We start from the raw sequence: 13,078 nt of genomic DNA, 5'->3' as shown, positions 1-13,078 counted from the left end.
AAAAAACGTGGCTGCTTTCTTCATGAAACAGCCCAGACTTGTCCATGTGGTGTGTTTGTTATTACAGCGCAGTCCAGGGGCGTAGCTACGGGGGCAGGCAGGGCATCTGCCCTGGGCACAACTAAGAGGAAAGTGTAAAGGATCTGCCAGACAGCTTCTGTGTCGACGCCCGTGGTTAGTCAGTCTGCACCTGCTCCTAAGTCTGATCGAGTGACCCCTCCTTCTACCAATCAGGCTGGGAGGCTGAGGAGTGGGAGAGCCTATCACAGCCTGGCCAGACGGAGCTAGCTCCCGCCCTCTGTCTATTTATACCTTCACTTCCTGCTCCTCCTTTGCCTGTGATTCTGTCTGTTTCCTGGCTCTACTGCTGCTGCTTGTACTTTTGTCCTCTGCTCCATATAGACCTTGGCTTACTGACTACTCTCCTGCTCTGCGTTTGGTACCTCGTACACTCCTGGTTTGACTCGGCTTGTTCACTACTCTCCTGCTCTGCGTTTTGGTACCTCGTACACTCCTGGTTTGACTCGGCTCGTTCACTACTCTCCTGTTCTGCGTTTGGTACCTCGTACACTCCTGGTTTGACTCGGCTCGTTCACTACTCTTGTTGCTCACGGTGTTGCCGTGGGCAACTGCCCCGTTCCCCTAGCTTCTGTGTACCCTTGTCTGTTTGTCTTTCATGCACATAGTGAGCGTAGGGACCTTCGCCCAGTTGTACGCCGTCTCCTAGGACGGGCCATTGCAAGTAGGCAGGGACTGAGTGGCGGGTAGATTAGGGCTCACCTGTCTGTCTCCCTACCCCGGCATTACAAAAGGCAGGGGGCTCCGCAGCACCGCTACTGACCAGGTGCCGCTGGTACAGCTGCCACCAGTGGTGGAACTACCGCTATAGCAACCATAGTGTCTGCTACGGGGCCCATGGCATGAGGGGCCATTATGAGCATCACCTGCACCGGGCTTCTGGGGCCCCAGGCGAATGCCATATTCAATTGTATATGCGTCCTTAGGATGCAGATACAATTGAAAGCTATGGCGGCGCAAGGAGCTAACTTCCTGCTCTGCCATTCACTAAGGCGCTGGGACAGAATCCCTGCGCATGACGTCAATGGATCACATCGGCCTGCGAAAGGATCCTGTCTCATTGGCTGCTGAGGAGGCAGTGGAGCTGCTCTGTTCATCGCAGGAATGGGGCTAGTTGAGTACAAGTTTTTCTCATTTGTTTTGGGGCTGTGTGTTGCTACCTACGAGGGGGAGCTGTGTCGCTATCCACAAGGGGGGTGGCACTAGCTATGGCGGGGAGTGTGGCAATATCTACAAGGGATGTTATTATGATCTAAAATGGGAGGCTGTGTGGCTTTATCTACAAGGGGGATGTGTGGCACTATCTACTATGGGGGAGTATGGCAATATCTACAGGGGGGCTGTGTGGCAGTATCTACAAGGGCAGGTGTGTGGTACTGTCTACATGGGGGCTGTGCAGCACTATCTCCAAGGGGGGGATGTGTGGAACTATCTACAAGGGTGTGTGGCACTATCTACAAGAAAGGATTTGTGCCAATATCTACAGGAGGTGGGTGTTTAGTTGTGTGGCATCTACTTGGGGGGATGGAGTATGGCAAAATCTACAGGGGGCTGTGTGGCACAGTCTACAAGAGGAGGCTGTTCATTATTTCACCATATAGTCTCAATAGCCTCAGTTATACAATCTGTTAAAGTCCGGCACACTGACCTCTTTAATTTATTTTCTTTTAATTTATTGTTATGTTAACTACCTTATAAAACTACTAGTATAGAAAACCCATTACACAGGTTTGTTAGCAAAAGGAATGATACATATTCATAATTCTACTCTTTGAGAATGACGTTGTTCATTACAGGCTTGTCTTACTTTTGCCTTCTTAGGCCTCATGCACACAAAAGTAAAAACGCCCGGAATTACGAGCCGTAATTACGGCCCGTAATTACTGTCCCATAGACTTCTATTGGCCACAGGTACCCTAAGTCTATGAGTCTCCCGTAATTACGGGTGGCTACGTGTGTGCACCCGTAATTATGGGAGCGTAGCTAGTCGACGTCAGGGGATAGTCACTGTCCAGGGTGCTGAAAGAGTTGGAAGACAAAGAAAGTTGATCCAGCGCTGCTATTGTGTTTAAAAAATAATCATGTTCCTATATTTATTGGATATGAAAAATTTAAAATCGGACGGACAAATAGACGTGGTAGCAAGGCAATTTCAGGTAGGTATTCGGAGTCTACGCGTTTCGAACACTTGCAGTGTTCTTAATCATGGCTATTATTCACCGATGCTACTAGTCAGCGGGTTTATGTAGTGTGGCTATGTAGGTGTGTGCTCCAATAGAAGCTGGAGTATTCTTAACTCCAGGTGCAAAAGTAACCCTTTGATGTCTATAGGTAAGTTAAATATGTGCGGTATCTAGATGTATTAAATTTATATTACACAAATAATACATTACACAAATAGTGCATTGAAACAATGTATAGACCTGAAAATTTACTGGAGTTTTATTGTCCATGATATAATTTATTTGTGTTTTTATAATTTGCAATATAATGAACTGTAATAATGTATTTATATATGTTGATCCTTTGTTTGTGATTTTCTAAATTACCAGTTACGTTTTTGCAGGGGAATCTCGGCTGACATAGGAAACCTCACCGAAACCAAAACCATGGGGGATCCCAATATCGTGTAAGTGTGTTTAAACCCTTATAGACTTTTGCATCATTGAATAATTGAAACATTTTACATACAAACATGCAACATAGTTGAATAGAGAGAAATAATACGTTGGTGACTTGAATATACATGATTTGACGAAAAAACATTAGTGAAGGTAAAATATATATATATATATATATATATATATATATATATATATATATATATACGATCCAGAAGCAAGGAAACACAGCACTCCATATATCAAGCAGATCAGGCCATGTGCTCGTCACCAGGGGATGAATCAATTCCCCTTCTTTTCAGATAAATACCAACAGGGCGGATGAAAAACAGGGTGGATTTATTCACCTCAAGAAATCACAGCAACGTTTCGGTTCAACAGGAACCTTTCTCAAGCTTGAGAAAGGTTCCTGTTGAACCGAAACGTTGCTGTGATTTCTTGAGGTGAATAAATCCACCCTGTTTTTCATCCGCCCTGAAGTCCTTGGTGCCGTTACTTCGTTCTATGTTGGTATATATATAACAATTTGGTAGTGATTACTAAACAATTGAGTATTAAAAACAATAGTAGGAACATATATTCGTAAGTATACCTCTAATAATGGTTGTTTTTATTATTATATTGCTGTATTTTATAAATGTTGCAATATAGAATATAATATAATTGTGTGAATATCTTTAAGATACTTATGTCATAGAATAGTATATTAAAATAAAATGCACTTTGGTCTTATATTTGTATATTAAATAATTGAGAGAGCTGAAGAAGATAAAAACCTTCGATGTAATAATTTCGGATTGGTTTAATTGTGACAACCAGTTTGTATAATCATATTTATATAATACACATCTGAGATGAAGGATTTATTTTTGTGTATAAATACTGAAAACTGGAAGATCCTACAATAGATGTCAATTAGTTTGCTGTTTTCTGATTTATTTCCCAAAATATTTGTAAATGGCCATAATTGAAAACACACAAAGGTATTGTCCCACCCCCCATGCGCCCTATTGTTTCCGGTATTGGGTCCCTTATCGAGAGACTATCAGAATGGCTAGATCTTTTGCTCCAAACTTTGGTGTTAAGAGTCCCAGGTCATCTGTGGAACACCAAAGATGTTCTTCAAATTTTCAAAACAAAATCTGGGCACCAAATTACACCTGGCTTAGTTGTGACGTAATTGCACTTTGCACTAGTATACCTCATATAGTGGCAGTCAACTCCCTTGAACACCACCTATCGAAATATGGTGTGTATGACCAGACCCTACAAACATTTGCTATAGAGGGCCTTAGGTTTCTTATGACTCATAACTATTTTAAATTTAACGGTCTTTACTATTTACAACAGAGGGGAGTATCAATGGGGGCCAAGTTCTCGCCTTCGTTGGCCAACCTCGTCATGGCATGGTGGGAAGAAACCACCATGTTTTCCACCACCAATCCCTTTGCTAGCCACATACATTGGTATGGCAGATACATCGATGACCTCCTCTTTATATGGGAGGATGATGTGTCTGCCATACCTGACTTCCTTCTGTACCTTAACAACAATGACTTCAATCTGAGGTTCACATACAATTCCCAGGTGGACAGCATTATCTTTTTGGATTTAAAACTTACTGCTGTAGCAGGAAAACCAATACTTTCTATCAAAAACCCATATCTGTCAATACTATCCTCCATGCCAGTTCTAACCATCTCAAACACACAATTTCATCTATACCAATAGGGGAATTTATACGAGCAAAAATAAATTGCAGTTCAAACCAGAGTTTTGAGAGGGAACAATCCAAAATGTGTCAAAAACTGAGTAAAAGAGGATACAAAAACTGGATGTTAAATAGGGCCAAAGCAATTGTTGAAGTAAAAAAAAGAGATGATTTGCTATACGATAAAACCATCAAAGATGCTATCGAAACATCCTATAAACAAGTAAATAATATACCAACACTTAGTTTACAGTACAGTAATCAATTTACAGACATCAAAAACATGATTAATAAGTATATTCCGTTATTATATGATGATGTCTAATTGGAAAATATTCTAAAATCAGGGTGCAGAATAGTGGCACGTAGGGCGCCTACAACAGGCAACACTTTGTCTCCCTCATTATTTTCATCCAATACAACTGGTGCAACATGGTTTCAACAATATGGCTTTTACAAATGTGGTTCCTAACCCTGCAAGGTGTGTACACCCACCAAAATAATTAAAAAATTTGAAGATTCCAGTGGTCAATTCAATTTTCCCATTAAGTCATACATCAACTGCAATAGTGATTTTGTAGTATATGTTATTGAGTATACTTGCTGCAATCTAAAATATGTAGGCTGTACCACCAGGAAATTTAAAATCAGAATCCTTGAACACTTAGGTTATATTAGGAATCCGGCAATTACAAACATATCAAATGCGGCGCGACACTTCATCACAGGCTCTGCCAGGCTCTGCCAGAGGGGGAGACCTGAAACATATGCTCCTAAATATGGAAGCATTTGGATATACAATCTAAAAACAAGATTTCCCCTAGGCCTTAACTTGAAAAAAGAACTTATGTTCTTATATTAGAGTACCAGACTCATATAATCCCCTTAATTATGGCCATTTATCGGCATCTACATATATTTTGGGAAATAAATCAGAAAACAGCAAACTAATTGACATCTATGGTAGGATCTTCCAGTCTTCAGTATTTATACACAAAAATAAATCTTTCATCTCAGATGTGTATTATATAAATATGATTATACAAACTGGTTGTCACAATTAAACCAATCCAAAATTATTACATTGAAGGTTTTTGTCTTCTTCAGCTCTCTCAATTATTTCATATACAAACATAAAGACCAAAGTGCATTTTATTTTAACCCCTTCCCGACATCCGCCGAATATATACGGCGCTGCCGGGAAGGTGTTCCCGCAAAGCGCAGTACAGTTACGGCGCAGTGATGGTGCGAGCTCAGGAGCAGAGCTGGCACCGCGGGGTGACAGCTGTACTATACAGCTGTCACCCTCCTGTAACTGCCAAGACCGGAGCTATTCTCCGATCCGGCAGATTAACCCCTCAGATGCTGCGCTCAGTTTTCACCCGACCGGCAACCCAGTGATGCAATCGCTGGGTTGCTGTGGCAATCGGACGCCAGAAAATGGCGTCCGAGTCTGCCTTGTACGGGAGCCGATGAGGACCCGCCTGTGGCGAGTCCTCATAGGCTTGCTGTCAGTGAATAACTGACAGCACTAATACACTGCACTACGTATGTAGTGCAGTGTATTAGAGTAGCGATCGGGGCATCAGGCGCTCATGTCCCCTAGTGGGACAAGTCAAAAAAGTTAAAAAAAGTTAATAAAAATGTGGTGAAACAATAAAAACACACACATTTCAAATAAAAATAAAGCTAAACTGACCTTTTTCCCATAGTAAGCCTTTTATTATGGGAAAAACCGTAAAAATTAAAAAAAACTATACATAATTGGTATTGCCACGTCCGAAACGACCCAAACTACAAAACAATTATGTAATTTATCCCGCACGGTGAACGCCGTAAAAAAAAAAACATGAAAAACAACGCCAGAATCTTTGATTTTAGGTCACATCTCCTTCCAAAAAATGCTATAAAAAGTGATCAAAAAGTCACATTTACTCCAAAATAGTACTAATAAAAACGACAATCCGTCCCGCAAAAAATAATTCCTGACACCGCTTTGTGCACGCAAAAATAAAAAAGTTCTGGGTCTTAGAATATGTCGACACAGAAAAAAATTATTTTATAAAAAAAGTGATTTTATTGTGCAAAAGCTGCAATACATAAAAAAAACTATATAAATTTGGTATCACCGTAATCGTATCGACCCACAGAATAAAGCTAACATGTAATTTAGGCCGCACTGTGGATGCCGAAAAAAAACCAATAAAAATCTATTCCAGAATTGCTTATTTTTGGTAATTTCCTTTACCAAAAAATGAAATAAAAAGTGATCAAAAAGTTGTATGTGTTCTAAAATGGTACCAATAAAATCTACAGCCCGTCTCACAAAAAACAAGCCCACACACCGCTCAATCAACTGAAAAACAAAAAAGTTATGGCACTAGTAATGCGGTGATGAAAAAAACATCTCAATGCACAGGCCGGAGGGGAACATTCCTTCAGTTTCAGGGCCCTAGGAAAGGGAAGGGACATAGCACATCCGCTGAAAGCGAGGACGCCCGTATTATACCAGCGCAAAACTTTCCCAGTAAGAAAACCGTTTATCAGTGTGACACCGGCCTGCGCATAAATGATTGCTTAACATAGTAACACACTTCTATGGATAATTGTATTATTTACCCCATTATTATACCCTTTTATTATGCCCTGATGTACTCCGCATAGATTACATATACCCCGATGTACTCCGCACAGATTACATATGCCCCCACATTATAAACGGAAATACCAGCAAAACCCCAAACAGAACTATTACCAAGCATAATCCATGCTCAAAATGGCGGTATTTCCCTTCTTAGCCCTACAGTGTGCCCAAACAGCAATTTATGTCCACAAGTAAGGCATTACCATACCCGGGAGAACCCGCTTAACAATTTATGGGGTAAGATTCTCTAGGGGCACAACATATTGTGCGGTGAATGGGCAGATCAGTGGAGAAATTGCAATTTTCACTTTGCACCATCCACTGCGTATTCATTTCTGAAAAACACCTGTGGAGTCTAAATTCTCACTATACCCCTTGATAGGGGTGTAGTTTCTAAAACGGGGTCACTTTTGTTTGGTACATCAGTGGTTTTGCAAATGCAACATGCTGTCCGCAAACCATTCCAGAAAAATCTACGCTCCAAAAGATAAATACCGCTCCTTTTCTTCTGAATGCTCCCATATACGTAAACAGCTGATTATAACCACATATGGGGTGTTACCGTACTCGGGAGAAATTATTTTACAAATGTTGGCATGCTTTTTCTTCTCTATTCCTTGTAAAAATGAAAAATGTTGATCTAAAACGACATCTTGTTGGAAAAAAAAAAATATTTTTCATTTTCATGGCTTAATTCTAATTAATTCAGCAAAAAACCTTTGGGATCAAAATTTTCACTATACCCCTAGATGATTCCTCAGGGGTGCAGTTTCCCAAATGGAGTCACTTTTGGGGTGTTTCCACTGTACTAGTACTACAGGGGCACAGCAAATGTGACATGGCGCCCAGAAACCATTCCAAAATCCAAATGGTGCTAGCTCCATTCTGAGCCCTACCGTGTGTCCAAACAGATGTTTGTGACCACATGTGGGGTATTGTTTTACTGGGGAGAAGTTGCTTTGCAAATTTTATGGTGCTTTTTCTCCTTCAGTCCTTGTGGAAATGAAAAAAAAAACACCTAAACCTACATTTTCTTTGAAAAAATGTAGATTTTCATTTTTACGGCCTACTTCCAATAAGTACTGTAAAACACCTGTGGGGTCAAACTGCTCACTGTACCCATAGATAATTTCCTCATGGGGTGTAGTTTCCAAAATGGGTTCACTTGTTGGGGGTTTCCACTGTTTTGTCCCCTCAGGGGCTTTGCAAATGCGACATGGCCTCCGCAAACCATTCCTGCTAAATTTGAGTTCCAAAAGCCAAATGGCGCTCTTTCCCTTCTAAGCCCAGCCGTGTGTCCAAACAACCGTTTATTACCACATGTGGGGTATTGTTTTACTCGGGAGAAATTGCTCTACAAATTTTGTGGTGCTTTTTCTAATTTAGTTCTTTTGGAAATGAAAAAAAAATTAGCTAAACCTACATTTTATTTGAAAAAATGTAGATTTTCATTTTCATGGCCTAGTTCCAAAAATGTTTGCAAAAAAACTGGCTGGTCAAAATGCTTGCTACACCCCTAAATAAATGCCTCGAGGGGTGTAGTTTCCCAAATGGGGTCATTTTTGGGGTGTTTCCAGTGTTTTAGTTCCACAAGACCTGTTCAAAGCTGACATGGTGCCTAAAATATATTCTAATAAAAAGGAGGCCCAAAATCCACCAGGTGCTCCTTTGCTTCTGAGTCCGGTGCTTCAGTCCAGTAGCAAAGTAAAGCCACATGTGGGATATTTCCTAAAACTGCAGAACCTGGGCAATAAATATTGAGTTGCATTTCTTGGGTAAAACATTCTGTGGTACAAAGAAAATGGATTAAAAAGGAATTTCTGGAAAAAAAATAATGAACTTTGTAAATTTCACCTCTACTTTGCCTTAATTCCTGCGCAATGTCTAAAGGGTTAAGAAACTTTCTAAATGCTGATTTGAATACTTTGAGGGGTGCAGTTTTTAAAATGGGGTGACTTATTGGGGGTTTCTAATATCTAAGGACCTCAAAGCGACTTCACAACTGAACTGGCCCCTGTAAAAATAGCCTTTTGAAATTTTCTTGAAAATGTGAGAAATTGCTGCTAAAGTTCTAAGCCTTGTAACGTCCTAGAAAAATAAAATGATGTTCAAAAAACGATGCCAATCTAAATTAGACATATTGGGGATGTTAGTTATCAACATTTTTGTGTCGTATAACTGCCTGTCTTACAAGCAGATACATTTAAATTGAGAAAAATGTTAATTTTTGCAATTTCTCGCTACATTTTGGTGTTTTTCACAATTAAATACTGAATGTATCAGGCAAATTTTGTGAGTAACATAAAGTCCAATGTGTCACGAGAAAACATTCTCAGAATCGCTTCGATAGGTAAAAGCATTCCGGAGTTATTACCACATAAAGTGAAACATGTCAGATTTGAAAAATGAGGCTCTGTCAGGAAGGTCAAAAGTGGCCAAAGAGGGAAGGGGTTAATATACTATTCTATGACATAAGTATCTTAAAGATATTCACCCAATTATATTATATTCTATATTGCAACATACTATTGATATGGAGGCTCGCTTTCCAAAAAAACATTTATAATAATAAAAACAACCAATATTAGAGGTATACTTACGAATATATGTTCCTACTATGGGTCTTAGAATATGTCGACACAGAAAAAAATTATTTTATAAAAAAAGTGATTTTATTGTGCAAAAGCTGCAATACATAAAAAAAACTATATAAATTTGGTATCACCGTAATCGTATCGACCCACAGAATAAAGCTAACATGTAATTTAGGCCGCACTGTGGATGCCGAAAAAAAACCAATAAAAATCTATTCCAGAATTGCTTATTTTTGGTAATTTCCTTTACCAAAAAATGAAATAAAAAGTGATCAAAAAGTTGTATGTGTTCTAAAATGGTACCAATAAAATCTACAGCCCGTCTCACAAAAAACAAGCCCACACACCGCTCAATCAACTGAAAAACAAAAAAGTTATGGCACTAGTAATGCGGTGATGAAAAAAACATCTCAATGCACAGGCCGGAGGGGAACATTCCTTCAGTTTCAGGGCCCTAGGAAAGGGAAGGGACATAGCACATCCGCTGAAAGCGAGGACGCCCGTATTATACCAGCGCAAAACTTTCCCAGTAAGAAAACCGTTTATCAGTGTGACACCGGCCTGCGCATAAATGATTGCTTAACATAGTAACACACTTCTATGGATAATTGTATTATTTACCCCATTATTATACCCTTTTATTATGCCCTGATGTACTCCGCATAGATTACATATACCCCGATGTACTCCGCACAGATTACATATGCCCCCACATTATAAACGGAAATACCAGCAAAACCCCAAACAGAACTATTACCAAGCATAATCCATGCTCAAAATGGCGGTATTTCCCTTCTTAGCCCTACAGTGTGCCCAAACAGCAATTTATGTCCACAAGTAAGGCATTACCATACCCGGGAGAACCCGCTTAACAATTTATGGGGTAAGATTCTCTAGGGGCACAACATATTGTGCGGTGAATGGGCAGATCAGTGGAGAAATTGCAATTTTCACTTTGCACCATCCACTGCGTATTCATTTCTGAAAAACACCTGTGGAGTCTAAATTCTCACTATACCCCTTGATAGGGGTGTAGTTTCTAAAACGGGGTCACTTTTGTTTGGTACATCAGTGGTTTTGCAAATGCAACATGCTGTCCGCAAACCATTCCAGAAAAATCTACGCTCCAAAAGATAAATACCGCTCCTTTTCTTCTGAATGCTCCCATATACGTAAACAGCTGATTATAACCACATATGGGGTGTTACCGTACTCGGGAGAAATTATTTTACAAATGTTGGCATGCTTTTTCTTCTCTATTCCTTGTAAAAATGAAAAATGTTGATCTAAAACGACATCTTGTTGGAAAAAAAAAAATATTTTTCATTTTCATGGCTTAATTCTAATTAATTCAGCAAAAAACCTTTGGGATCAAAATTTTCACTATACCCCTAGATGATTCCTCAGGGGTGCAGTTTCCCAAATGGAGTCACTTTTGGGGTGTTTCCACTGTACTAGTACTACAGGGGCACAGCAAATGTGACATGGCGCCCAGAAACCATTCCAAAATCCAAATGGTGCTAGCTCCATTCTGAGCCCTACCGTGTGTCCAAACAGATGTTTGTGACCACATGTGGGGTATTGTTTTACTGGGGAGAAGTTGCTTTGCAAATTTTATGGTGCTTTTTCTCCTTCAGTCCTTGTGGAAATGAAAAAAAAAACACCTAAACCTACATTTTCTTTGAAAAAATGTAGATTTTCATTTTTACAGCCTACTTCCAATAAGTACTGTAAAACACCTGTGGGGTCAAACTGCTCACTGTACCCCTAGATAATTTCCTCATGGGGTGTAGTTTCCAAAATGGGTTCACTTGTTGGGGGTTTCCACTGTTTTGTCCCCTCAGGGGCTTTGCAAATGTGACATGGCCTCCGCAAACCATTCCTGCTAAATTTGAGTTCCAAAAGCCAAATGGCGCTCTTTCCCTTCTAAGCCCAGCCGTGTGTCCAAACAACCGTTTATTACCACATGTGGGGTATTGTTTTACTCGGGAGAAATTGCTCTACAAATTTTGTGATGCTTTTTCTAATTTAGTTCTTTTGGAAATGAAAAAAAAATTAGCTAAACCTACATTTTATTTGAAAAAATGTAGATTTTCATTTTCATGGCCTAGTTCCAAAAATGTTTGCAAAAAAACTGGCTGGTCAAAATGCTTGCTACACCCCTAAATAAATGCCTCGAGGGGTGTAGTTTCCCAAATGGGGTCATTTTTGGGGTGTTTCCAGTGTTTTAGTTCCACAAGACCTGTTCAAAGCTGACATGGTGCCTAAAATATATTCTAATAAAAAGGAGGCCCAAAATCCACCAGGTGCTCCTTTGCTTCTGAGTCCGGTGCTTCAGTCCAGTAGCAAAGTAAAGCCACATGTGGGATATTTCCTAAAACTGCAGAACCTGGGCAATAAATATTGAGTTGCATTTCTTGGGTAAAACATTCTGTGGTACAAAGAAAATGGATTAAAAAGGAATTTCTGGAAAAAAAATAATGAACTTTGTAAATTTCACCTCTACTTTGCCTTAATTCCTGCGCAATGTCTAAAGGGTTAAGAAACTTTCTAAATGCTGATTTGAATACTTTGAGGGGTGCAGTTTTTAAAATGGGGTGACTTATTGGGGGTTTCTAATATCTAAGGACCTCAAAGCGACTTCACAACTGAACTGGCCCCTGTAAAAATAGCCTTTTGAAATTTTCTTGAAAATGTGAGAAATTGCTGCTAAAGTTCTAAGCCTTGTAACGTCCTAGAAAAATAAAATGATGTTCAAAAAACGATGCCAATCTAAATTAGACATATTGGGGATGTTAGTTATCAACATTTTTGTGTCGTATAACTGCCTGTCTTACAAGCAGATACATTTAAATTGAGAAAAATGTTAATTTTTGCAATTTCTCGCTACATTTTGGTGTTTTTCACAATTAAATACTGAATGTATCAGGCAAATTTTGTGAGTAACATAAAGTCCAATGTGTCACGAGAAAACATTCTCAGAATCGCTTCGATAGGTAAAAGCATTCCGGAGTTATTACCACATAAAGTGAAACATGTCAGATTTGAAAAATGAGGCTCTGTCAGGAAGGTCAAAAGTGGCCAAAGAGGGAAGGGGTTAATATACTATTCTATGACATAAGTATCTTAAAGATATTCACCCAATTATATTATATTCTATATTGCAACATACTATTGATATGGAGGCTCGCTTTCCAAAAAAACATTTATAATAATAAAAACAACCAATATTAGAGGTATACTTACGAATATATGTTCCTACTATTGTTTTTAATACACCACTACCAAATTGTTATATATATATATTACCTTCACTAATGTTTTTTCGTCAAATCATGTATATTCAAGTCACCAACGTATTATTTCTCTCTATTCAACTATGTTGCACGTTTGTATGTAAAATTCTTCAATTATTCACTGATGCAAAAGT

Source organism: Rhinoderma darwinii, chromosome 3 (genome assembly GCF_050947455.1).
Source record: "Rhinoderma darwinii isolate aRhiDar2 chromosome 3, aRhiDar2.hap1, whole genome shotgun sequence".
Taxonomy (NCBI): domain Eukaryota; kingdom Metazoa; phylum Chordata; class Amphibia; order Anura; family Rhinodermatidae; genus Rhinoderma; species Rhinoderma darwinii.
Note: the sequence above shows the minus strand (reverse complement) of the source record.